This window comes from Anabrus simplex, chromosome 2 (assembly GCF_040414725.1).
Source record: "Anabrus simplex isolate iqAnaSimp1 chromosome 2, ASM4041472v1, whole genome shotgun sequence".
Classification (NCBI taxonomy): Eukaryota; Metazoa; Arthropoda; class Insecta; order Orthoptera; family Tettigoniidae; genus Anabrus; species Anabrus simplex.
In genome coordinates, this window is record NC_090266.1 from 828,852,448 (window position 1) to 828,878,330 (window position 25,883).

General features: G+C 42.8%; 1 protein-coding gene across 1 annotated transcript in view; it reads left to right on the forward strand.

The window, feature by feature from the left end:
- Positions 1 to 25,883, forward strand: part of LOC136863702 (protein phosphatase 1E) — a 529,192-nt gene that overhangs the window by 237,099 nt on the left and 266,210 nt on the right. The window lies entirely within an intron of this gene.

Consider the following 25,883-nt stretch of genomic DNA (forward strand, 5'->3'; position numbering starts at 1 on the left):
ACATGGGTCTCCTCCTGAAAAATTATCATTTTGCCGTCCCGCACAACATGCTATGCATTCATTCTGAACCACTCTGTATATTTGCTTTACGCCTTTTTACTTATTCTTAATTGTTTGTGATCGCTTCAAGAGCATCTTTCCAATCCATTTGAATTAAAAGGTATGGGATAGCTAAAATATGCATTTAGTAATATTTTTGGATGTGATGTGTCTAAACATTTGGGCCCTTTTAACTTTCCTGCCGAAATGAAACACTACTCTCTTCGTGGAGGGGCAGGTGGGAAGGTTGTGAGAAATAATTAGGAGCACGTATTTGATAGCTCTGTTCGTATGAACTTGGATCACAAAGGACTACGTGTTTGAGTTAGTTTGTAGCTGATTTCAAAGAGAGTTGCGTGATCCAGCCAACTAAGTCGAGCTCTCGTCTCTGATGGCATGATAACCGAGTCTCTACGTCGGAATAACTCGATTTCCAAGAAATTCACCTCTGCAATATCGACGGAACATTCAACTCGCAACCCTTTGTCATTATTCAGTTGGAGAAGCGGACGACTCCAACCTATTATAACCGCCGTTCAGTAAGTGGAATAGGAACTAATCACTCATGCATGTCTACACCCCGTCGATGGAAATTAACTATGATATCGCGTCAAAAGGAGGAAAGTCTTTCACATAGTAGGTTATAGATTATTTCAGAGCGAGTAGACTGCGCGGTACGGGTCACGTACCCGTGAACTCGCATTCGGGAGATGGTGGGTTCGAATACCACAGCCAACAGCCCTAAAGATGGCTTTCGTGGTTTCCCATGTTTACACCAGCCAATCCTTTCGGTGCTGAAATCCTTCCATGTGTTTGCAGTTGGCGCAATGTTAAACCAGTAGGGAAAAGTTGTTGCTATAGATCTTAAGAGACGCGGTAGTGTTTTTCTGCGAGGGGTTCTTAATGCGCCAGATATGCCTCACTTAAACACCGGTCTCAGCCGCAAGTGAACCTGCTATCTTAGGAACAGAAGGACGACTGACTGTATCTCTGAGGTCGCCTAGTTAGACTGATTAGAGTCCTGGGCATGAGAGTAGAGATCTTATTACAGGGCAAGATGGCCGTGCGGTTAGGGGAGCGCAGCTGTGAGCTCGCATCCGGGAGATAGTGGGTTCGAACCCCACTGTCGGCAACCCTGAAGATGGTTTTCCGAGGTTTCCCATTTTCACACCAGGCAAATGCTGGGTCTGTACCTTAATTAAGGCCACTGCCGCTTCCTTCCCATTCCTAGGCCTTTCCTGTCCCATCGTCGCCGAAAGACCTATCTGTGTCGGTGCGACTTAAAGCAAAAAGCAAAAAAGGGATTGTGGTTTTCTAAGACTTTCTCTACACTTACTCTATATTAATACTACAAGTACTCTTCTTCTCAATCAGGTAAACCTCTGAACCATGGACTAAAGTAATTAATTTACAGTAGACTGCTGTGGACAACACAAATGCATAGGTGCGTTTACGTTGTGGAACGGTTGCAGCACGAAACTGGCCTCTTGTAGCAACAACAGCATATAATCAAGATACGTAAATCGTGCTTTCTGTCCCTATCGGATGAAGTGCCATTGGATTTAACGCACCCTAACTCTCTCTGGACTCTGATTTTTTTTACAGTTTGCTTTACGTCGCACCGGCACAGATAGGTCTTATGGCGACGATGATATAGGGAAGGCCTAGGGGTGGGAAGGAAGCGGACATGGCCTCAATTAACGTACAGCCCAGCGTTTGCCTGGTGTGAAAACGAGAAACCACGCAAAACCCTCCTCAGGGCAGCCGACAGTGGGGTTCAAACCCACTATCTCCCGGATGCAAGCTCGTAGCTGCGCGTCCCTAACCGCTTGGCCAACACGCCCGGTAAGGACTCTGAATTAGCTGTGGTATGGTGGTGATTGAGCAGTGCTAGATTCTCATGCACTACTAAAGGCAATAACCCAAAGCAAATTCGAAAGTGTGACCAATGAATTGAGTTCCGACCAGGGACATAGAATAAAACTGTTTTCAGCGACAGTGATTTAGAATATTTCTATACTAATATTATAAAGAGTTTGAGAGTTTCGTTGTTTATGGAGGGTAATATCGGGAACCATTAAACCAATTTCAGTAATTCCTTCACTGTTAGAATGCTAAGTTCTTCCAGATTGGTATAGGCTGTACATAATTGCTATCTTATCTGCAAGCCGTTTAAGTGGAAAACGAGCAAGTCGATATAATCGCGTGTCCGTAACCCTTAAAGGTGAATACCCTGGCTGAACTTTTATCGATATATCAAATAATAGGGGTAAAATTTTGTAGGTCCTAATGAAATCTAAAGAAAGTACGGGGCAGTATGTGTTTACTTTCAAGTGCTTTTGTGAAATTGGGACATCTTGTGGGTGATAAATAAATATATTCTAAATATATTCTATTCTATTCTTACCGTTCATCAAACAGCAAAATGTATGGACCATTATCTTAAAAGCGTGAAAGGTCTTCTGAAAATGGGCCACACAACAAGCGAGAGAATTATGGTTTGGAAAGAGATTCACTGAATCCAATCATTGCTCTGGTAGGCCTAAGAATTTAACTGATAGACGACCGAACTCTACAGCTTACTGTGTGAACCAATCGTCAGACATTCTTGTCAGATATTGGAGAGGGCTTTCGTTGTAGGTCAGGGACAGATAGGTGAAAGGACTCTGTTTTCAGGATCGTGCTGCTGTCCGGAAGCCACTGATCACACGAACGAATCCGCAACATCGCTTAGAGTGGTGCAAATCACGTTATTGGCCTTTGAAAGGTTTTGCGGAGTGATGAGTCATGATATATACTATGGCACGAAGATGGACCTGCTTCATCTTCCCATAAAGCAATCCGACAACCTGTCCTGAGCAGCAACTACTACGATGTATTCAATATACTCTCTACTAGTCAAACCCAGACAGCACCACCTCCTGCAGCTACCTCCCTCCCATTGACCAGGCCCAGAGACATCCATCCACCCCGAGCCAAGCTACCATCAGCAATGCTTCTCAACAGCCAGCCATGGCCAGAAAGGCCCGACTAAGGATTCCACCAGTCTACGTGCAGGACGTAAAGAACATTAACGAGTTCACTGCACTCCTCCGCAGGTGCACTATCAGTTGAAGATCTTCCATGACGGGGTTAGGGTTGATATCCGTACCAAAGAGGGCTATAAATTACTGAAAAATCTAGGAAACTATAGTCAGTAGCACACCAGACCTCTCCTCGAGAGGCGCCACCGTAAGGCGGTAGTGAGTGGACTACATCCCATCCAAGACTTGAATGAGATACATGCCGAACTCTCTTCTCGTGGCTTCGACGTAGCCTCAATTGAACAATTGACCTCACAGATGTCTAAGAAAAAGATACCTCTATTCCTTGTAACCTACAATGGGACTAACGTCCAAGAGTCATCCGTTTATGAGGTTAGGTATTTAGTGGACACCGTTGTCTCAGTAGAAAGGTACCATGGTCCCCAGGACCCGGTACTGTATTACATGTGCCAAAGATTTGGACATGCCTCTACTGGTTGCCACTGCATCCAGAAATGTGTCATCTGCTCTGAGGCACATAACGCTTCTGACGAAGCTAGCAAGAGGGGTTCACCCTGACTTGCGATAACTGTGGCAAAACACACGGCTAACTACAGGAAGTGCAAGACGTACCTTATGATCATTCAGGTCAGCAACAACCAGCTCCCCAAAGTCAAGAATGGTGCCCCAGCTCCTACCACTATCCGTAACGCAGCTTACAAGAAGGACGGTGTCTCATTTACGCAAGCTATGAACCCGAAACCTCAATCCTCCCGTCCAAGCACCTCCACCTCCTCCACACCTCCTGACCTCTCACCTGAGAACTTCCCCTCTTTCCCCTCCACAAGTACCCTTCCACATGTCAACACCGCCGCAAGCGCAAAATATTCCTCTGACTACATTGAGCCCCTCAAGGTGTTAAGAGACTCTTCAGTAAAGGACATCATCTCTCTCATTATGACCACCCTCTAACGCTTTCGCTCAGCCACTACGACTGAAGAAAAAATTGAGGTCGTTCTTGAAGCAGCCCTCTCTTTGTTCGATGATGGGAACTAGGCCGAACGCACGACCGCAGCACTTAAGAATCCTCTACTGCAACGCCGAAACTCTAATACACAAAAACCGACGAGCTCGCTCTATGGGCTCCGTCACTACACACAGAAATCATCTTGGTGGGCGAAACCCACCTAAAACCCTCCCATAAAATACATAGGCATTATACATAACCATATCCTGTACCGTAACGACCTCCCCGGAGGCAGACGTACCGGCGGTTCGTGGATGTTCATAAAGAAAACACTGACACACATGCATTCCCACCCCTGTCGGCCTCATCTCACTCGAGCTCACGATAATAGAAGTAGAGGCCAGTAGAGAACACTTGGATTTTCCATCGTGTTACCTACCGCCTAATGTGGCGCTTAATCCAGAGGACATTAACAAGCTACTGAGAGTCAAATCAAGATTAATTCTCGTAGAAAACCTCAACTGCAAGCACACTAGATGGAAGAGCCGAATGCACATTGCCAGGGAAGAAACCCTCGCCAGGTACTGCTATAGAAACAACGTCCTTATCCACTCTACCGATTAACCAACATCCTCTATGACCCTTACTACCTGACGACCTCGACATAGCCCTCTTCAGAACCTAAACCTCTACACCAGCCTACTCACCCAAGACTTCCTAGATTCCGACCATTAACCAGTCCTACTAACTCTAGACGTCTCAGCTACACAGTTCATGGAAAATCCAGTGGAAGCAGTCTTGAGTAGTCAGTATACACCTAGTTGAAGACCCTTCTAAGCGAATACAAGGATTCGATCTTCTCAGACGTCATTGGAGGATCATCAACCTGATCCGAACCGGACAAGGCAGATGTGGATATCTGCTAACGAATGGGAATGGGCTACCTCTGTAAATTGTGACTTTGGTGCCTCGTTGCAGACTGTCCATCACATTGTTGCTGACTGCCCTCTTTGTGCTTTCAGAGGAACGATAACGGACATCCATCATACATCAGTTAAAGCAATAGAATGGGTCAGAGCACTAGACCTAGAATTGTATGATTGTACGTGCTTGTGACTGTGCGCATCTGTCCACAAACTTTGTATATAAAATATACATGTAAATAACTTTGATTCATCATACGATAAATAAATGAATAAATAGCCTACACACGATAGTGAAGTCATCTCACTTCATGTCCGCTCTGTAGACTGGCATCTCTACCGTAGTATCCTGAATGAATCCATCAACGGCAAGCCTTGCATTCGCTGTGAAACGAAACCAGCGATATTCGCCTGAAAGATCTCTAGAATCGCCACAGACGTAATCAACGGCTTCTGATAGATCACCGTAGAGTTGCATTCCAGTCTAGGCTCTCTGAATTAAGCGCCTCTGAAGTCTCGGTTTATTGCATGGCTCGAAGGTTTTCTGGTACTACGACAGGCATACCCACACTGCACGGAAAACAGGGGCTAGCTTACACAGACGAGGAGAAGGGCGAAGCATTGGCAGACACCTTGGATACAAAGTGCTCTCCCAATGACGAACTTCTAACAGAGGTGCTCACGCTGGGCATTTCGTCCCGCGGGCACACAACACTGTAATCGGGCGGGCAGGTGATGAACGTATGCTATTCAGACACACTGACGTTGTGGTTACGTCACAGGCCGTGGAGATTGAGAGAAGTTCTCCCAACCACTCTCAATCACTGCGGTGATACCAGAGTTTAAAATGGGGGCAGAAAATAATGAAAGAAAGAGGGCAGAAACCCACGCCATTTCCAATTTACGTTGTAAGAAATAAGTTACTTATGTTCATTGCAGTTTACGCATTTCGATCGGATACAATAAAGGATTAGGCCAACAACCTCAAATATATTTGTACTGTACATAATGAATTACAATTTTCAATACAGTATTATATTTTAAGATGCGCTTTATAAACATTTCTAATATAATATGGAGTTATGGTGTATACTCTGTGGATTGTGGTTGCTTGGGTTTAAATTATTTGATAAACTCACCAACAATGCAATCATGCTTACCGGGAATGAAATCAGTTAGGTTATGTATTTATTTGCATACTGTATACCTATTTGATAGATCCATGTATATTGTTGTTGTTGTACATTAATCTTGGATAGTCAATATTTGTGTCCGCACTCGTGGTGAAACTCCCTCGTCATTTAGAGGCTTGATAAGTTTTAAATATGGTACTATTTTCAGAAATTTACTGGACAGGGAAAATCACATAACACTACAACACTGTACAAAATCAAGCATTAATCCTGTTGAATTGTGTAAATATATTACGTTTTGCTGAATGAATAACAGGCAATTTTACATTTTTAATGGAAATACCGTCATGCACATCCAAGGAGTTTTAAATCGTAGCTTGTACGCTTAAACTCTGTATCTTTGTAAATTGTAACGCAAAAATTATAACGTGCCAGTTTTCATTGAATGTATAAGTATGAGAAAATAAAATTGACTGTTTATATCAAGTGCAGTATAAATCAGGGGCTGCCTGGCCGAGGAAGTAAAGGCGTGCTCGGTTCGCCCGAAAGGACGTGGGTTCGAATCCCCGTCAGGAAGTCGTAAAATTTAAGAAACGAGATTTCCACTTCCGGAGGTGCATATGGCCCTGAGTTTCACTCAGCCTGCACAAAAAATGAGTACCAGGTTAATTCCTGGGGGAAAAGCCGGCCGGGCGCAGAGCTAACCACTCTACCCCATCACGTGCCGCGGTTAACAGTGGTGGAAGCCTTTACCTTCCACTCCTCCAAGGGCCTTCATGGCCTGTACGGAGGTGTCTTTGTCTTCTGCAGTATAAATCAAACCGGAATATGTTGAAAAGTCTGTTTTCTTGCGATCATAGCGGGTCTTTAAAATTTTTAATACTGTACCCAAATTAATTCGTACTATCCATGGTTGCTATACTAGGAAAATTAATGTGGTGGTTCCCGTTGCCTTCCACATCGCAGTTTTACTGCCATTCAAGTCTTCCTGACCATGCCAGTAAATTTTCAGTGACAGTCCAGTAGACTCCTTTTAGTCTAGTCCTGCACTATGCTGATACTGATAGCGCTGCTTCCACTACCAGGAAGAGAGACTCCTCCGCCTTTCCAGCCGTTGGGACATATCCTCATCCAGCGACAAGGCAAAGCCTTTAGATAATGATGATGACCCGAATTAACATTTCGCTGTGTAGTGGAGGAGAGCTTCACGACACTGCTTCACTTCGCTGCCAAGTGTGTTCGCTCTCTCACTTAACTGTGACGTGTGCATGCTACGTAAGCTGCCCGCATTTACGTCACGCCAGCCTGGCCGCACTGGGCGCCCAGGTGAGCACCTCTCTTCTAAACGATGGCTTCGTAGACGAGGTGGAGGAGAGTTTGCTCGAAACATACGACCCGCGCCCGCCTATGGACTTCAAATTTGTAACACCTGCTGAAGTCGCACCCTACATCCAGAGGCTGATGAAGAACACGGGCCTGGAAGAGACTTCAGCAGCGTTTTCAAAGAACCGTCCCAAGAAGGCTGTTACATTAAAGCGCTATTCATGAAGTAGCAGGTATCCATGAACCCGGGAGTCTCGGAATCCCCCGACCGACAAACTTCAAATGTCTTTCTGTGACTTCTGTTTCAAATTACCGGAATGAATCCTTCTCAAGACCACAGCTTAGGTACGGTTTATAGAAATGCTCTCGCTGTACAATCACCACAGGAACACGGGTTATCTGACTGTACATACAAGTATTGATCCTACACTGTTTCAGAACCTTGTAATGAAGCTCCATGCAATTCCCATTCTTCAAACATACAAAACTAGTACATACATGTAAAGAAAAAGTCAGATTTCTTTTATTAATAATAGTTTTAACTTTGCTGTTGGCCAGTTTCAGATTGATGTAACGATCTCCACCTACTGTGATAATGCGTGTACTCATCTAGTCTTCTTTTTAGGCTATGTGAATATAGATCGGTTGAGTAGCGTCGTTCATTAGACTGTCGCCTTCGATATTCAAGGTTGCTGAATTGAATCTTGGCGCAATTGATAAACCTTGCAGCATTTGAGAGCGATTAAGTACGGAAAATCAATGTCATTAGATTTACAAGTACAGTAAAGTAACTCTCTTCATTCCACATTCCAGCACTCTGACCTATCTTAACATTCTATTGATTTTGTAAAGAATATTGGGAAGCATGTTCAATTAAAGCAAGTTTTTAGTAATCATATTATAATGCTTTTATTTCGGTTGTTATTGTTATAGCTCAACACTTACAGGTCTCTTCTGTTGCCAGCATCTTATCTCGTGGTACTGTGTGTATTCAAATGCGAGTAACTGCAGTCGTCTCGGCTTTCCTACAACTCTCTATAAGGTACCATCCTGAGGTAAGCGTGAAAAATATGCTGGCATACAATGATAATCTGAATGTCACCACGACTCGCTGTCAATCCATTCAGCTGGTGGACATCCGGCTTTTTGCGCCCAAGTTGACGGGTTCGAACTCGGTTCATTCCGGTGGTGTTTGAAGGTGCTCAAATACTTCAGTTTTGTGTCGGTAGATTTACTAGCATGTAAAAGAACTCCTGCGGGACAAAATTCCACCTCTTCGACGTCTCCAGAAACCGTAAGAAGGTAGTTAATGAGACGTTAAGTATTTACAGACAGTATTTACACACACTGTATACTATTTACAGCTTCTGTTACCAAGTGCGTTAATGGTACGCATACCAGTGGAAACGTTCGGTTATGGATATTGCGCACATACTAACCACTAATGTTCTACATCGTAATTGTTCGGCTGCCCTTGACAAATGCAGTGTAAACTCTCTTGAGAAAGTTAACTTGAAGATTGTTTTGAACTACCGTATAAAATAATATTATTTATTTAACGTCCGTTCTAACAGCGAACGTCTTTTACAGAAATCGGGGTGCCAGAATTTTGTCCCGCAGGAATCCTTTTTTTTCAGCTGTCAACTGCACGGCATTGTCGTAATCAAAATGCCCTTAAATATCATTGACTTCAGATTTCATTGAAACGACTATTTTGGGAACACAAGGCCAACAACTAACCGACTAGGCTACAGGTTGGACAGTTCGAACTGTTCTTTCGCATTATGTTAGTATGCGAATTGCTAAATTAGAGCTGGCACGTTGTTGTTGTTGCTACAAATACAGTGATTCAGACACACTGTATACTAGGCTTTGAATCCATTTTTAAATTCGTGACAGAGCTAGAAATCGAACCCAGGCCGACCGGACCGAGAGTCCCGTACGTTCACCTCTTGACCTTGGTGGTCGTGCGTAAAATTCTGTGGACGCGTACAGACATATGGTTAAAGGATTGTAATGGTAACAACCGTTCGTATAACATAAGACGATCTGTAAAGCAATGAAGTTTCCTCTAACTTGTAAGAAGAATTTTCTAGCGCCGTCAAATAAGAAATCGACTGTCTCCGCTGCAACATCGGGCAGGCAGTCCTAAGGATATCGATCGCGATCGTGTTGCTTTCGCACTGCTCCCATAATTCCTACTGAGATTGCGAATTCCTTTCCCTCCCTTATACAAAGTATTCTCCGAAAGTATCATAGTAGCAGTATATTTTCGCTCCCGATTCTTTCACTTGGCCACTATATACATCTACCCAGGTCATCTTGTTCCTAAATAACTTATTGTAGATCTACATTTTCATAGCTCTTTCCTTCGTTCCGTATCACTAGATGACTTCTGTCTTCACTCCTCGAGTGAAGTACACAGCTTAAATCCATTCTTGTTCGTATTGATGCTAATCTGCTTCTGTACTCGACCATCAATAAAAAATGTAGGTTACTGCGCCCGTTTAGGGGTAGCAGAGAGCAGGAGACACCCCAGGGGCGCTCAGTAAAGATTTGGCATAAATGGCTATAGTATTCCCAAGTGGCAGGAGAATAACAACAGGTTCAGCAATTTAAAAAAAAAAGTCAATATCACTGCAAATTGAACACATAATTTATTAATAGAAAAGGAAAAAATTCTTGCCTTCCTGACTAACTGTGATGATGAATATGATCACTACGTTAATTTTAACTTTACCAAGGCTTTTGAAGTAACATAAAAATATTCCAAACAAATGGGGTGGTACAGGCAAATTATTTATCGTAATCAGTCTAACGGAATTGATTGATAATCACAATTTCGTTTTAGTAGATTTTAAACAATTACATGAATTGAGTCTGTACAAGTGAGGCTTTCGCGGTAAATATAAAATATTTAAATATTCGTAGAACTGAATTTTCTTGTGATGAGATTAAGAGTGAAATTACATGGTGGGAATTTACAAATGAAATGATATTATAATTTAATTTTATTTGAATATGCTTTCAGAATAGTCAAAATTAAATCGAGACGTCAACTATATATGTTCCGAATGATTGTCGAATATTTAATTACGTAATTAATCCTTTAACGTTAAGTGGGCATTTCAAATAAACTGAAATAAATAACAATTCTTCCAAAACCAAAATTAAGCAACGCTGGAATATGGACAGCAACGTAGATCGTAATCTCCTACACATAAAAGACAAATGACCTGCTTACATGGCATAACACACATTTCTGAAATAAATCACACTTCCAAATATCTCCAATAACTACAGATATATCTCAACTCTACAATCTAACTACTACTACAGAAGAGCTATCTACAATACCTACAAGTTATGAATCAGTACTCATACTCTCCAATCAACTTAACTTCGAAGTGGCTATGCAAATGATGAGCATGGAATTTAACACGTGGTCCTGGGTTCGTGTGATTATGAGTTAAGTTCGCTTGAAATTGAACTAACAAATGTTTTAAGTTATTAATCATGGAAGAATTTATGCCGTAATCCAAATATTCCTAGGTAAATATCCAGCAAATACACACGTAAATTTTGACAACTGTCAATAACTTCACATCAGGATAAATTCATTTTCACAGTAATGAATTCAGGATTTAGGAGTACAACTGCAAGACTTGTTATTATTAAAAGACTTTGCTAATGCGACCATGATCACGTGTACACGAAGACACTACTATTTATCACCTCTGACATTCAAATATTGAAGAAATATCACGTCACTAAAAACACGTCAGAATTGAATTATCTGAGGACAGTTATCACATCCATTAATAATCCATTAATTCAATAAGTCCACTCAAAAGACTCACAATATCGACCACTGTAATCCATTACAATATCTCACATAAGTAGTATAATTGGACAGTTCTGGCGCCTCCGCCGCATCCTCAGCCGCCGCCGCCGCCGCCCGCGGGAAATTTGAATTTTGGCGGGAAATTTGAATTTTGGCGGGAGATTTGAATTTGTAAACAAAGCCACGTGCTTTTTGACAGCTGTCATCGACAACAACGCATCGCTAACCTCACTGCTGCCATCTTGACGGGCCTAAACCTCACTAGTACCAACTTAACCTAACTAGCGTGAGGTAAACAAAGCCACGTGATTTTTGACAGCCACGTGCTTTTTGACAGACAACAACGCATCGCTAACCTCAGTACTGCCATCTTGACGGGCCTAAACCTCAGTAGTGCCTACTTAACCTCACTAGCATGAGGTAAACAAAGCTACGTGTTTTTTGACAGCCACGTGCTTTTTGACAGATTTGTAAACAAAGCCACGTGCTTTTTGACAGCTGTCATCGACAACAACGCATCGCAAACCTCAGTACTACCATCTTGACGGGCCTAAACCTCAGTAGTGCCAACTTAACCTAACTAGCATGAGGTAAACAAAGCCACGTGTTTTTTGACAGCCACGTGCTTTTTGACAGATTTGTAAACAAAGCCACGTGCTTTTTGACAGCTGTCATCGACAACAACGCATCGCTAACCTCAGTACTGCCATCTTGACGGACCTAAACCTCCGTAGTACCAACTTAACCTAACTAGCGCGAGGTAAACAAAGCCACGTGCTTTTTGACAGCCACGTGCTTTTTTGACAGCTGTCATCCGCCATCTTTAAACTACAGAGCACCGTGCTGCCCTCTTTCGTCACCTGTCATCGGCAGTGCTGCCATCTTGACGGGCCTAAACCTTAGTGCTACCAACTTAACCTCACTAGCTCGAGATAAACAAATCCACGTGCTTTTTGACAGCCACGTGCTTTTTTGATAGCTGTCATCCGCCATCTTTAATCTATAGAGCACAGTGCTGCCCTCTTTAGCTACTTACCTTTGAAATGTGGTGGCGGATAATTTGAAAAATGCTTTTCGACAAGCAGCCATCTTTAATCCAGAGAGAACAGTGCTGCCCTCTATGTGGTGGCGGCAAATTCCACGTGCTCTTGTTTGAAAACAAACTCACGTGATTTATTGACAGCTGTCATCTGCCATCTTTAATCTATAGAGCACAGTGCTGCCCTCTTTAGTTTGAAATGTGGTGGCGGTAAATTCCACGTGCTCTTGTTTGGAAACAAAGCCATGTGCTTTTTTTTTGACAGCTGTCATCCGCCATCTTTAATCAACAGAGCACCGTGCTGCTATCATGCGGGCAATTTCATCACCTGTCATCCGCCATCTTTAATCCACAGAACACCGTGCTGCCCTCTTTACGGCTACTACCTTAAGCATGTAGTAGCGGGCAATTTGAAAAGTTCTGTTAGCTGTCAGCCGCCATCTTTAATCAAGAGTGCACCGTGCTGCCATCTTTAGTTGAAATGTGGTGGCGGCAAATTCCGCGTGCTCTTGTTTAGTAAACAAACTCACGTGCTTTTTTGACAGCTACCATCCGCCATCTTTAATCAACAGAGCATAGTGCTGCCCTCTTTAGTTTGAAATGTGGTGGCGGCAAATTCCACGTGCTCTTGCTTGGTAAACATAGCCACGTGCTGCTGTCATCCGCCATCTTTAATCCAGAGAGCACCGTGCTGCCCTCTTTATCGTAGTAGATGTAAATTCGTCACCTGTCATCCGCAGTGCTGTCATCTTTAGCTAGATACCTTTGAAATGTGGTGGTGGATAATTTAAAAAGAAAAATTCTACAGCAGCCATCTCTCGGCGCTAATTGCATAAGATGGCGGCTATACATAACTCCTTAAGTGTGCTTACGCAAGATGGCTGCTATACACAGGTTCTTATGAGACGCCCTTGGGATGCTTGCGCAAGATGGCAGTTATACATGGCTCCTTATGAGATGCCCTAGGGATGCTTGCGCAAGATGGCGGTTGCTCTTATGAGGCGGCTTAAGGGTCCTTGTACAAGATGGCTTGAGACGCCCTAAGGATGCTTGCGCAAGATGGCGGACACAAGATGGCGGCTATACACAACTCCTTATGAGACGCTTTAAGGGTGCTTGCGCAAGATGGTTGCTACTCTTAGCTTAGAGGCTAACGTGTCGTGCTAGTTCGATTCATTAAATTTAGGGCTTAAATGCAAAATGTTAAATATATCGAAAACGGTGCACCGTAGAGCAAAACGGACAAAATTTTTCTGCCTAATACCTAGGTTCGCAGTATGAGGAACAAGTAAAACATAGTCTAATGATGGGATCAACGGTTCGGTTCCTACTTAGGCCCTTTGGCATTTGCTCTGTTTTAGCTTGTATTGAAGCGAGTCTTCGTAACATGATCAGGTCTAGCTATGGTAGAGAGTATAACGTACCGTGCTGGTTCGATTCATTAAATTTGGAGGCTTAAATGAAAAATGTTAAATATCTCGAAAACGGACAAAATTTTTCCGCCTAATACGTAGGTTCATAGTATCAGGAAGAAGAAAAAACATAGTCTAATGATGAGATCAACGGTTCGATTCCTACTTAAGCCCTTTGGCATTGGCAGCTATCTATTTCTACAAGATGGTGGCTGCTCTTATGAGACACAAGATGGCTTGAGACGTCCTAGGGATGCTTACGCAAGATGGCGGACACAAAATGGTGACTATACATAGCTCCTTATGAGACGGCCTAGGGGTGCTCGCACAAGATGGCGGCTACTCTGATGAAGAAAGCTAGCTTAGAGGCTACTGCGCAAGATAACAGCTGCTGTTATGCATGCGGTGGAGGGCAATTTGAAATTCTATGTGCTTAATCAACAGAGCACCCTGCTGCCCTCTTTAGCTGAAATGTGGTGGTGGATAATTTGAAAAATTCTTTTGACAGCTATCATCTTTAAAAACAATGGCGACTATACATAGGCTGTTAAGGCCTTATCATTCTCCTCCTCCTCCTCCTCCTCCTCCTTCTCTACCTCCTCCTCCGCCTCTTATGTCAAGGCATAGCTTTATATCGAACAAGTTTAAACCTGCATCGCGAAGGCAAGCGTGTGCAGCGATAACATTATTGTACATGTTTAAACTTTCGAAACATAAGAAGAGTAGAATCAAACGCTGTACTCGATACGACATGTGATCAGAACATTGATTGATGCGTTCAGAAAACAAAATAAGTGATCAAGACTAGAATCGAACACTGTACTCAATACATCATGTGTTTAGAATATGTCATGGGATACCCTTGTTCTAAGAAGATCAGATTGAAACATAACAAGACTAGAATAGAACACTGTAATCGATGTTGTTAACTTCAACATGTGATCAGAACATTGATTGATGTGTTCAGAACACAAAATAAGTGATCATGACTAGAATCGAACACTGTACTCGATACAACATGTGATCAGAACATTGATCGATGTGTTCAGAACACGAAATAAGTGATCAAGACTAGAATCGAACACTGTACTCAATACAACATGTGTTTAGAACATGCTGCTCTTAGCGACGTCGAGCTAAGGATTGATTACGTGACCGTGACGTCACAGCCACGTGCTCTTGTTTGGTAAACATAGCCACGTGCTTTTTTGACAGCTGTCTTCTTGACGAACCCTAACCTCACTTTGGAGGACAATAGAGCGTCGCTAACCTCACTGCTGCCATCTTTACGGCGGTAAACCTCAAGGCTGTCACCTTATGCATGTTATAGCGCGGAATTTAAAATCCAACAACAGAACATTGTTAACCTCACTCTTGCCATCTTTAGGGCGGTAAACCTCAAGGCTACCACCTTATCCATGTTGTAGCGCGGAATTTAAAATCCAACAACAGAACATTGCTAAACTCTCTGCTATCATCTTGAAAAGTTCAGTGTTCCAAACACTAGTTCGAAAAACGTAACTCATCGCACCTCGGGGATTTTATTACGTAAGACGTAACCCCTAGGTTCCATTCCTTGTTCCGAACATGAAACCATTTACAAATAAAGATTAATTTTCTACACTTAACAAAGTACAAGCGTTCTTGCTGATAGCGATCGACGAGGTTGTTGCTCCTTTAGCCCATTAGCCCTTTAGCCCATTAGCCCTTTAGCCCTTTTGCCCATTAGCCCTTCAGCCAATTAGCCCTACAAGGAATGTGCGGTAAGGAGGAGGAAGAGTCCTTTCATCCTTTTTGCCCTTCTGATAAGATGTAACCCCTGGGTTCCATACCCTATCACGATTTTTTTTCAGCCATGTTTATGTGATAACTTGTTCGACTGATTTTTACACACAAGACGAATGATGGAAGGTAAATAATTTGAAGTTATACTTTGGCTATATCGTTTACCGAGCGAGTTAGCTGCGCAGTATGGGTACAGTGTGTTTTTGATTTTTACACTATGCAAATCATTGAAGTTGTAGTTTTGCAATATTGCTTACTGAGCGAGTTAGCTACGCGATATGTGCACAGTGTGTTTCCATAGTTTTTGATTCTACACTAAGCAAATCATCAAAATTGTACTTTTGCTCTGAACACATCAAACAATATTCTGATCATATGTTGAGGTTAACAACATCGATTACAGTGTTCGATTCTAGTCTTGTTATGTTTCATTCTGATCTTCTTAGAACAAGGGTACCCCCTAACATGTTCTAAACACATGTTGTATTGAGTACAGTGTTCGATTCTAGTCTTGATCACTTATTTCGTGTTCTGAACACATCGATCAATGTTCTGATCACATGTTGTATCGAGTACAGTGTTCGATTCTAGTCATGATCACTTATTTTGTGTTCTGAACACATCAATCAATGTTCTGATCACATGTTGAAGTTAACAACATCGATTACAGTGTTCTATTCTAGTCTTGTTATGTTTCAATCTGATCTTCTTAGAACAAGGGTATCCCATGACATATTCTAAACACATGATGTATTGAGTACAGTGTTCGATTCTAGTCTTGATCACTTATTTTGTTTTCTGAACGCATCAATCAATGTTCTGATCACATGTCGTATCGAGTACAGCGTTTGATTCTACTCTTCTTATGTTTCGAAAGTCTAAACATGTACAATAATGTTATCGCTGCACACGCTTGCCTTCGCGATGCAGGTTTAAACTTGTTCGATATAAAGCTATGCCTTGACATAAGAGGCGGAGGAGGAGGTAGAGAAGGAGGAGGAGGAGGAGGAGGAGGAGGAGAATGATAAGGCCTTAACAGCCTATGTATAGTCGCCATTGTTTTTAAAGATGATAGCTGTCAAAAGAATTTTTCAAATTATCCACCACCACATTTCAGCTAAAGAGGGCAGCAGGGTGCTCTGTTGATTAAGCACATAGAATTTCAAATTGCCCTCCACCGCATGCATAACAGCAGCTGTTATCTTGCGCAGTAGCCTCTAAGCTAGCTTTCTTCATCAGAGTAGCCGCCATCTTGTGCGAGCACCCCTAGGCCGTCTCATAAGGAGCTATGTATAGTCACCATTTTGTGTCCGCCATCTTGCGTAAGCATCCCTAGGACGTCTCAAGCCATCTTGTGTCTCATAAGAGCAGCCACCATCTTGTAGAAATAGATAGCTGCCAATGCCAAAGGGCTTAAGTAGGAATCGAACCGTTGATCTCATCATTAGACTATGTTTTTTCTTGTTCCTGATACTACGAACCTACGTATTAGGCGGAAAAATTTTGTCCGTTTTCGAGATATTTAACATTTTGCATTTAAGCCTCCAAATTTAATGAATCGAACCAGCACGGTACGTTATACTCTCTACCATAGCTAGACCTGATCATGTTACGAAGACTCGCTTCAATACAAGCTAAAACAGAGCAAATGCCAAAGGGCCTAAGTAGGAACCGAACCGTTGATCCCATCATTAGACTATGTTTTACTTGTTCCTCATACTGCGAACCTAGGTATTAGGCAGAAAAATTTTGTCCGTTTTGCTCTACGGTGCACCGTTTTCGATATATTTAACATTTTGCATTTAAGCCCTAAATTTAATGAATCGAACTAGCACGACACGTTAGCCTCTAAGCTAAGAGTAGCAACCATCTTGCGCAAGCACCCTTAAAGCGTCTCATAAGGAGTTGTGTATAGCCGCCATCTTGTGTCCGCCATCTTGCGCAAGCATCCTTAGGGCGTCTCAAGCCATCTTGTACAAGGACCCTTAAGCCGCCTCATAAGAGCAACCGCCATCTTGCGCAAGCATCCCTAGGGCATCTCATAAGGAGCCATGTATAACTGCCATCTTGCGCAAGCATCCCAAGGGAGTCTCATAAGAACCTGTGTATAGCAGCCATCTTGCGTAAGCACACTTAAGGAGTTATGTATAGCCGCCATCTTATGCAATTAGCGCCGAGAGATGGCTGCTGTAGAATTTTTCTTTTTAAATTATCCACCACCACATTTCAAAGGTATCTAGCTAAAGATGACAGCACTGCGGATGACAGGTGACGAATTTACATCTACTACGATAAAGAGGGCAGCACGGTGCTCTCTGGATTAAAGATGGCGGATGACAGCAGCACGTGGCTATGTTTACCAAGCAAGAGCACGTGGAATTTGCCGCCACCACATTTCAAACTAAAGAGGGCAGCACTATGCTCTGTTGATTAAAGATGGCGGATGGTAGCTGTCAAAAAAGCACGTGAGTTTGTTTACTAAACAAGAGCACGCGGAATTTGCCGCCACCACATTTCAACTAAAGATGGCAGCACGGTGCACTCTTGATTAAAGATGGCGGCTGACAGCTAACAGAACTTTTCAAATTGCCCGCTACTACATGCTTAAGGTAGTAGCCGTAAAGAGGGCAGCACGGTGTTCTGTGGATTAAAGATGGCGGATGACAGGTGATGAAATTGCCCGCATGATAGCAGCACGGTGCTCTGTTGATTAAAGATGGCGGATGACAGCTGTCAAAAAAAAAAAGCACATGGCTTTGTTTCCAAACAAGAGCACGTGGAATTTACCGCCACCACATTTCAAACTAAAGAGGGCAGCACTGTGCTCTATAGATTAAAGATGGCAGATGACAGCTGTCAATAAATCACGTGAGTTTGTTTTCAAACAAGAGCACGTGGAATTTGCCGCCACCACATAGAGGGCAGCACTGTTCTCTCTGGATTAAAGATGGCTGCTTGTCGAAAAGCATTTTTCAAATTATCCGCCACCACATTTCAAAGGTAAGTAGCTAAAGAGGGCAGCACTGTGCTCTATAGATTAAAGATGGCGGATGACAGCTATCAAAAAAGCACGTGGCTGTCAAAAAGCACGTGGATTTGTTTATCTCGAGCTAGTGAGGTTAAGTTGGTAGCACTAAGGTTTAGGCCCGTCAAGATGGCAGCACTGCCGATGACAGGTGACGAAAGAGGGCAGCACGGTGCTCTGTAGTTTAAAGATGGCGGATGACAGCTGTCAAAAAAGCACGTGGCTGTCAAAAAGCACGTGGCTTTGTTTACCTCGCGCTAGTTAGGTTAAGTTGGTACTACTGAGGTTTAGGTCCGTCAAGATGGCAGTACTGAGGTTAGCGATGCGTTGTTGTCGATGACAGCTGTCAAAAAGCACGTGGCTTTGTTTACAAATCTGTCAAAAAGCACGTGGCTGTCAAAAAACACGTGGCTTTGTTTACCTCATGCTAGTTAGGTTAAGTTGGCACTACTGAGGTTTAGGCCCGTCAAGATGGTAGTACTGAGGTTTGCGATGCGTTGTTGTCGATGACAGCTGTCAAAAAGCACGTGGCTTTGTTTACAAATCTGTCAAAAAGCACGTGGCTGTCAAAAAACACGTGGCTTTGTTTACCTCATGCTAGTGAGGTTAAGTTGGCACTACTGAGGTTTAGGCCCGTCAAGATGGCAGTACTGAGGTTAGCGATGCGTTGTTGTCTGTCAAAAAGCACGTGCCTGTCAAAAAACACGTGGCTTTGTTTACCTCACGCTAGTTAGGTTAAGTTGGTACTAGTGAGGTTTAGGCCCGTCAAGATGGCAGCAGTGAGGTTAGCGATGCGTTGTTGTCGATGACAGCTGTCAAAAAGCACGTGGCTTTGTTTACAAATTCAAATCTCCCGCCAAAATTCAAATTTCCCGCCAAAATTCAAATTTCCCGCGGGCGGCGGCGGCGGCGGAGGAGGAGGCGGCGGAGGATGCGGCGGAGGCGCCAGAACTGTCCAATTATACTACTCACATAAAACCCGTGGTCAGGAAAATCACAAAGTATCACACAAGAAATAAGACTCAATTTGTCGAAATCGATCTCGAAGGTCAAATCTAACACTCTTAATCATATACTTTTACTCATATACTCCAAAATTAAACGATTACCTGATCTCTGAATTAATATCCCAAATGACACGAAGATCAATCACCACGAGGCATAAATGTAAGCTCCAGATATTACCGAAATATTGATCTAAAATGGAAAATATTACCACATACATTCCTATTGAATATGTCAGTTCACAAATATAATATTCTTTAAATGTTTAAGGATGATCACGATGACACACTGATAAACTTTCAATGATTTACCACTGTCATGAGTACGTAACACGTGGTTACGAAAACCTGCAATTCCCTATGACTCAAATATCCAAACGGAAATCCACATTTCAACACATTTCATCTGGAGAGTAATTGATAGAAGAAATTAATTAATTAATTAATTAATTAATAGAGCAAATTATAGGCTACAAGACCACACCACAAGAATAAATAAGAGATAGACAACTACATAGAACAGATATCTAGTATGAGATGTAATCGACTTAACTTAAACTGTGGACTTCACGTTGAGTGATGGGAAGTCGTCCTTAATTGACATGTTTTTTTTTTTTTTTTTTTTTTTGCTAGGGGCTTTACGTCGCACCGACACAGATAGGTCTTATGGCGACGATGGGACAGGAAAGGCCTAGGAGTTGGAAGGAAGCGGCCGTGGCCTTAATTAAGGTACAGCCCCAGCATTTGCCTGGTGTGAAAATGGGAAACCACGGAAAACCATTTTCAGGGCTGCCGATAGTGGGATTCGAACCGACTATCTCCCGGATGCAAGCTGACAGCCGCGCGCAATTGACATGTTTAAGGTGGATGTCCCTGCATTTATTCTCCGCTGGCGACTGTCTGATGACTTAGTAGCTCATAGTGGAATACATGTTGAACACGGTGATGAAATCCATCCTTGTGTTCTGCTCATTGTAGAGATCCTCTTCACGGCCGCAGATCCATAGTAATTCACTGAAACTTGTACAAGACAATTAGAAATAATACTGGGCACAGTTCCTTTCAATATTATGGAATGATACCTACTTTCTTACTAATAATTAATCACATTCGACGTCTGTTGGTTAAGTAGTTTTACGTTTGTGTTGTGGAAGCAAGCACACTTCTATAAGCTCCCGTCTGGCATCGAACAGTTCGCCTCACTGTCCACTGCGGCCGTCGGGTCGGAATGAGAGCTCGTAGTGACGTTCTGAATCGAAGTGAGAGTCGTAGCGACGTTCTAAATCAGAATGAGTATGAACACATGTTCTGTTTCGTTTAAGTAGAGCACTTCCCCTCACTAGTGGTCGGAAATACAGGTCCAATTCAGATACTGAATTCTTTTATAATCGTCTGATTTAATTAGCGGTAAAGTCACACGTAACTTGTCCGAGAATGAAGTATAAATTATATTCTTAATGTTGTAACTTTAAGTCAACTAGGATTGATAATCAGAATTTTAGCAATAGGATTTCCAAAATTGGCTTTTTTCATCTCCTAACGCATGCAATATTACTTAGTTATTACTGTATGACCTAGTTTCATATTGACCGAGCTCGATAGCTGCAGTCGCTTAAGTGCGGCCAGTATCCAGTAATCGGGAGATTGTGGGTTCGAGCCCCACTGTCGGCAGCCCTGAAGATGGTTTTCCGTGGTTTCCCATTTTCACACCAGGCAAATGCCGGGGCTGTACCTTACTTAAGGCCACGGCCGCTTCCTTCCTGTTCCTAGGCATTTCCTATCCCATCGTCGCCGTAAGACATATCTGTGTTAACTCTTCCTGGTGATATCTTACATTATCCTTTCATTTATTAGGTGAGAGTCAGTTGTTAGGGTGCATGGTTTATTTATTTATTTTTGTGTCGTGCAGGTCTGTCCCTTCTCGGCCACGGCCGCTTCCTTCCTGTTCCTAGGCATTTCCTATCCCATCGTCGCCGTAAGACATATCTGTGTCGGTGCGACGTAAAGCAAATAACAAAAAAAGTTTCATATTGACGCATGCATTTTTAATTACGATAGATCGCGCTGTTAACTCTTCCTGGTGATATCTTACATTATCCTTTCATTTATTAGGTGAGAGTCAGTTGTTAGGGTGCATGGTTTATTTATTTCTTTTTGTGTCGTGCAGGTCTGTCCCTTCTCGGTCGAGAACATCTCGCCGCTCCACTGAGACAAATAAGAACACGTGTCACGCCGACAAAAGAGAGGCCAGGTGTTGTACACTCAAATAAATCAATAATTGGTCATTTGGGTAGAAGCATACTGGCACAGTAACAGAGCCACTATTGCTCTCAACACTATAGCTCATCTCCTACAGATCAAGGTATTACTCAACATTGTAGAGATTATAATGCTGTTTTAATTCCCTTTCTCTCCCACCCCACACGACGTCTCCCATCTTCTGAACTCTCTGACCACCGTCGTAGTTTCATAGAACGGAACAGCTCCAGTATTCTAGCCCCCATTTAATACTGCCGAATGGATCAGTCATTGTACTCGCATTCTGAAGTGAACCCATCATCCAGGCATCGAATCGTCGCACACCTTTGTGTTCCATGACTTCTTCTAGACCTCCCTCACTTCCTTGTGTTCATGGTTTACTTCAGTTATTTCATTCCCACCTAGTAGTACCAGCGGACTGGAGATAATTTTTCCCGGTAGATTTTGGAAACTTAGCAAACATTTTGGCGAACGCTTTGAGGCTCTTTTCAGCTACAACAATGACTCCAATTCTGATCAAGCTGACAATATCTACAACTCCATAAAAGAACGACCACATCTTCCAACATCTATCATCCATGTCATCTACAGGGTAAGTCTCTCTTCTATGGCAAAAAGCAAGGAGGTGATTCGGGAGGTGATAAGGAAGATAACAAAGCTAAGGTGGATAGTCCAATTCCCTACAGTCTTTGTACCAAAACTATATGCTGCTAAGATAGCAATTGCGCATCTAGGCCTGCATCTGATGACGCTAGAGCAACTATCACTTCTTAGTAACACTCATACACCATTCAAGTGTAGATGTGGATAGTGGGTGTTCACGAGAACTTTTCGCACTGCAGCCTATCGGCACACTGTTGATGGTGTGTAACGGGTTGTACGCTGAACAGAGCGAGAAACGACGTCACAGGAGTTGCTCGAAGTGATCTCCGTCGGCACTCATGCTAGCTGCTTGCTGCAACGTGCTGTCTCATGGAGCGGACTACCCTGCTTACCAACAAAGGGTGACGTCTGATATTACCTGCAGCATTCTGTATGCTATTGAGGAAGTCTTCATGGGAACGAACGTCCATGGCGTGTATCGACTCTTTCATAGAGTCCCACAGAAATAAATCCAGAGTTGTTAAATTAGAGTGTCTGGGAAGTTAGATCATCAGGTCCATCAATACCAATCCATCTTCCGGGATAGTTCGTGTTCAGCCATTGACGATCATGGTAGGAGTAATAGCGAGGGGCACTGTCTTGTTGAAACCACATGTGGGGGTGTACATTGGGAGGAATTTCCTACAAAAATCCCGGCAATATCTCTTCAAGGAAGTGGAGATAGTGATACTATCGAGACGTCCTTCCAGCAGGAAGGGTTTGATCAAAGTATTCCACACTGTTATCGCCCAGACGTTAATTGAAATTATTTCCTCATAGGAGGAATCTCGCACAGAATGATAGTTCCCCAGAGCCCATACGTATGCTGTATGCCATCGCTCATGAATTGTGTTTCTTCCGACCTCAATACTTGGCTAAGAAAATCTGGCTCATCACGAAGTCTATACAGCAGTAACGTAGAGAAAGGGAGCCATTTTTCATCATCCCCAAGCTGGGGTACTTGCTCAGGTTGTAAATGAATTTGTGTAGTCCATTCTCATATAAAATACGCCATGCCGTACTTTGTGATATGCCGATTTGAACTGCGCCGTGGTGAGTGCTGATCTAAGAAGTAGTTTACATCGTCTCGTTCTATTTCAACATCCTGTCCACACAGCTAATGATCTCCCTCTTACTGTACCTACTTCTGGTACGTTGCGTTGCACTATGTCGAACAAATGTCGTGAGGTTGCTATCTGTTTTGGAAATCGATGTCTATATTCCTTTACGGCTGTTATGGCATTACATTTTCACAAACCGTACACGTAATGAATATCAGCGTATTCCGCGTTTATGAACGTCGCCTTCGTTCTCTGCGTTCTGTGTGAGACACTGACAACTGTTTGGCTCACAGGGAAAAAGAGAAAGAGAGAACACTTCCGCCATGCCGCGCAGCACAGCGAAATTGTCATGTTTTATGTTCACGTTTTCAACGAGCGTGTGTTTTGGTGCTTCATGCGTGCTATAATGAGCAAGGATCGAGCAGCGTAGTGGTAACTTCGGCATTTAAACTTTGAGATCTGTTTCGCTTGCTAGAGGCAACGCAACGCAAAACGCGTTCTCCTCCTTAGCCTACTATTCTTCTTATCAGTGCCCCAGTCACCTTCCTGCGTTTTGCTATCGAGGAAAGGCCATCCTGTTTAATCACTGAACGATCGTATTACTTTTGTAGACATTTATATCGCCCAACTCATACTCTAAAACACTTTATCTGGAGCAGACTGCCTTCGATACTGCCATCTCAATGAATCACTCCCGTCTTTTATTTACATTATTTATTACCCATTGTAAGGAGCCTCCGTGGCTCAGACGGCAGCGCGTCGGCCTCTCACCGCTGGATACCGTGGTTCAAATCCCGGTCACTCCATGTGAGATTTGTGCTGGACAAAGCGGAGGCGGGACAGGTTTTTCTCCGGGTACTCCGGTTTTCCCTGTCATCTTTCATTCCAGCACCACTCTCCATTCTCATTTCATAGCATCTGTCAGTCATTAATAAATCACTTTGGGAGTGGCGACCCCATCGTACTAACAGCCTATATATGACTCATTCATTACATCCCTGACCCGCTCAATGACTGGAAAACAGGTTGTAGTTTTTCATTCATTACCCATTGTAACGTTATTCTTTGAATAGGATACATTCCATCCAATTGGACAACTGCTACAATGCTACTCTTTTGCATACCGAATAAGCCTCCTTGCTTGCCGAGCGACCGAGTTGGCCGCGCGGTTTGCGTTACGTAGCAGTGAGGTTGCATTCGGGAGAGAGTGGGTTCTAACCCCCTCTGTCGGCAGCCCTGAAGATGTTTTTCCGTCATGAACGATGTAACTTACTCCGAAGACTTGCAGGTACTATGTATGGATCGAACCACTTGGCAGATCTGCTTAGAATCCACCACTATCAATTAGAACGTGGGATAACTCGAATTGTTGCCGTTGACCCTTCTTAATACCCAAGAGTCTTCCCTTCCCAAAATTCTCCACCAGTCTTGATGTTCTACCCTGCCACTTGATCACAGTGCTCGAATCTATCAGACCACGTCTTTCTCGCTCGTACCAGTCACTCTAGGTACTGAGGTCTGTTTTACCATCTCTGGCGTACATACTAATGATGATTCCACACCAAAACCCCACAGACCGACCTGCCCACTTCTGTTTCAGAATCTGTCCTCGTAGTCTGATTGCACATATCACAGGAATAACATCTCAATTCCCTTATTGAAGCCCCGGCAAGATCCAGTAGCCATTCAATCCAGACAAAAACTAATTACGACGCATTGGTCTCGTTCTCATCAAAATAATCCCTTACCAGAAATATTTTATTTTCCGTTTTGTTGTCATATTTTTACAAACCTGCTCTGAATGGTGGATCCAAATGGTGTAGCAAACAGCTTGCCTATCTTCCGCTAGTGACAGCTCACACAACTGAAACATGCATATGTATGTATGTATGTATGTATGTATGTATGTATGTATGTATGTATGTATGTATGTATGTATGTATGTATGTATGTATGCAATCTATAATTCCCTGTAAATAAATACGGGGGAAAATATTACCCATCTTTCAGCGTGTCCTCTGGGTTCATAAAATTGACAGATCTCTTGTTTTAGTCTTATTTTTACATTTAAATGTTGTAAAATCTCTTGGCCCACTATATTATTAGTAAGGAATGAAAGTTCAAGTAATAATAATAATAATAATAATAATAATAATAATAATAATAATAATAATAATAGAATATTTTGCACTTTTAATTCTAAGGATATATTGTGGAATGTGCCTAAAGGTGTTTTTCACGATTAACGCTTATATCAGAACATTTTTCAGGTGACTTCCTGTATTACTTCCGAAGAAGAAGACTCCACTCCAACTACTTCCAAACAAGATCTAAATCCTTACCATTGTTTCATTTGAGGACACCGATCAGTGTTAACTTGTGCCGCTGTGTAGGATTAAAATAC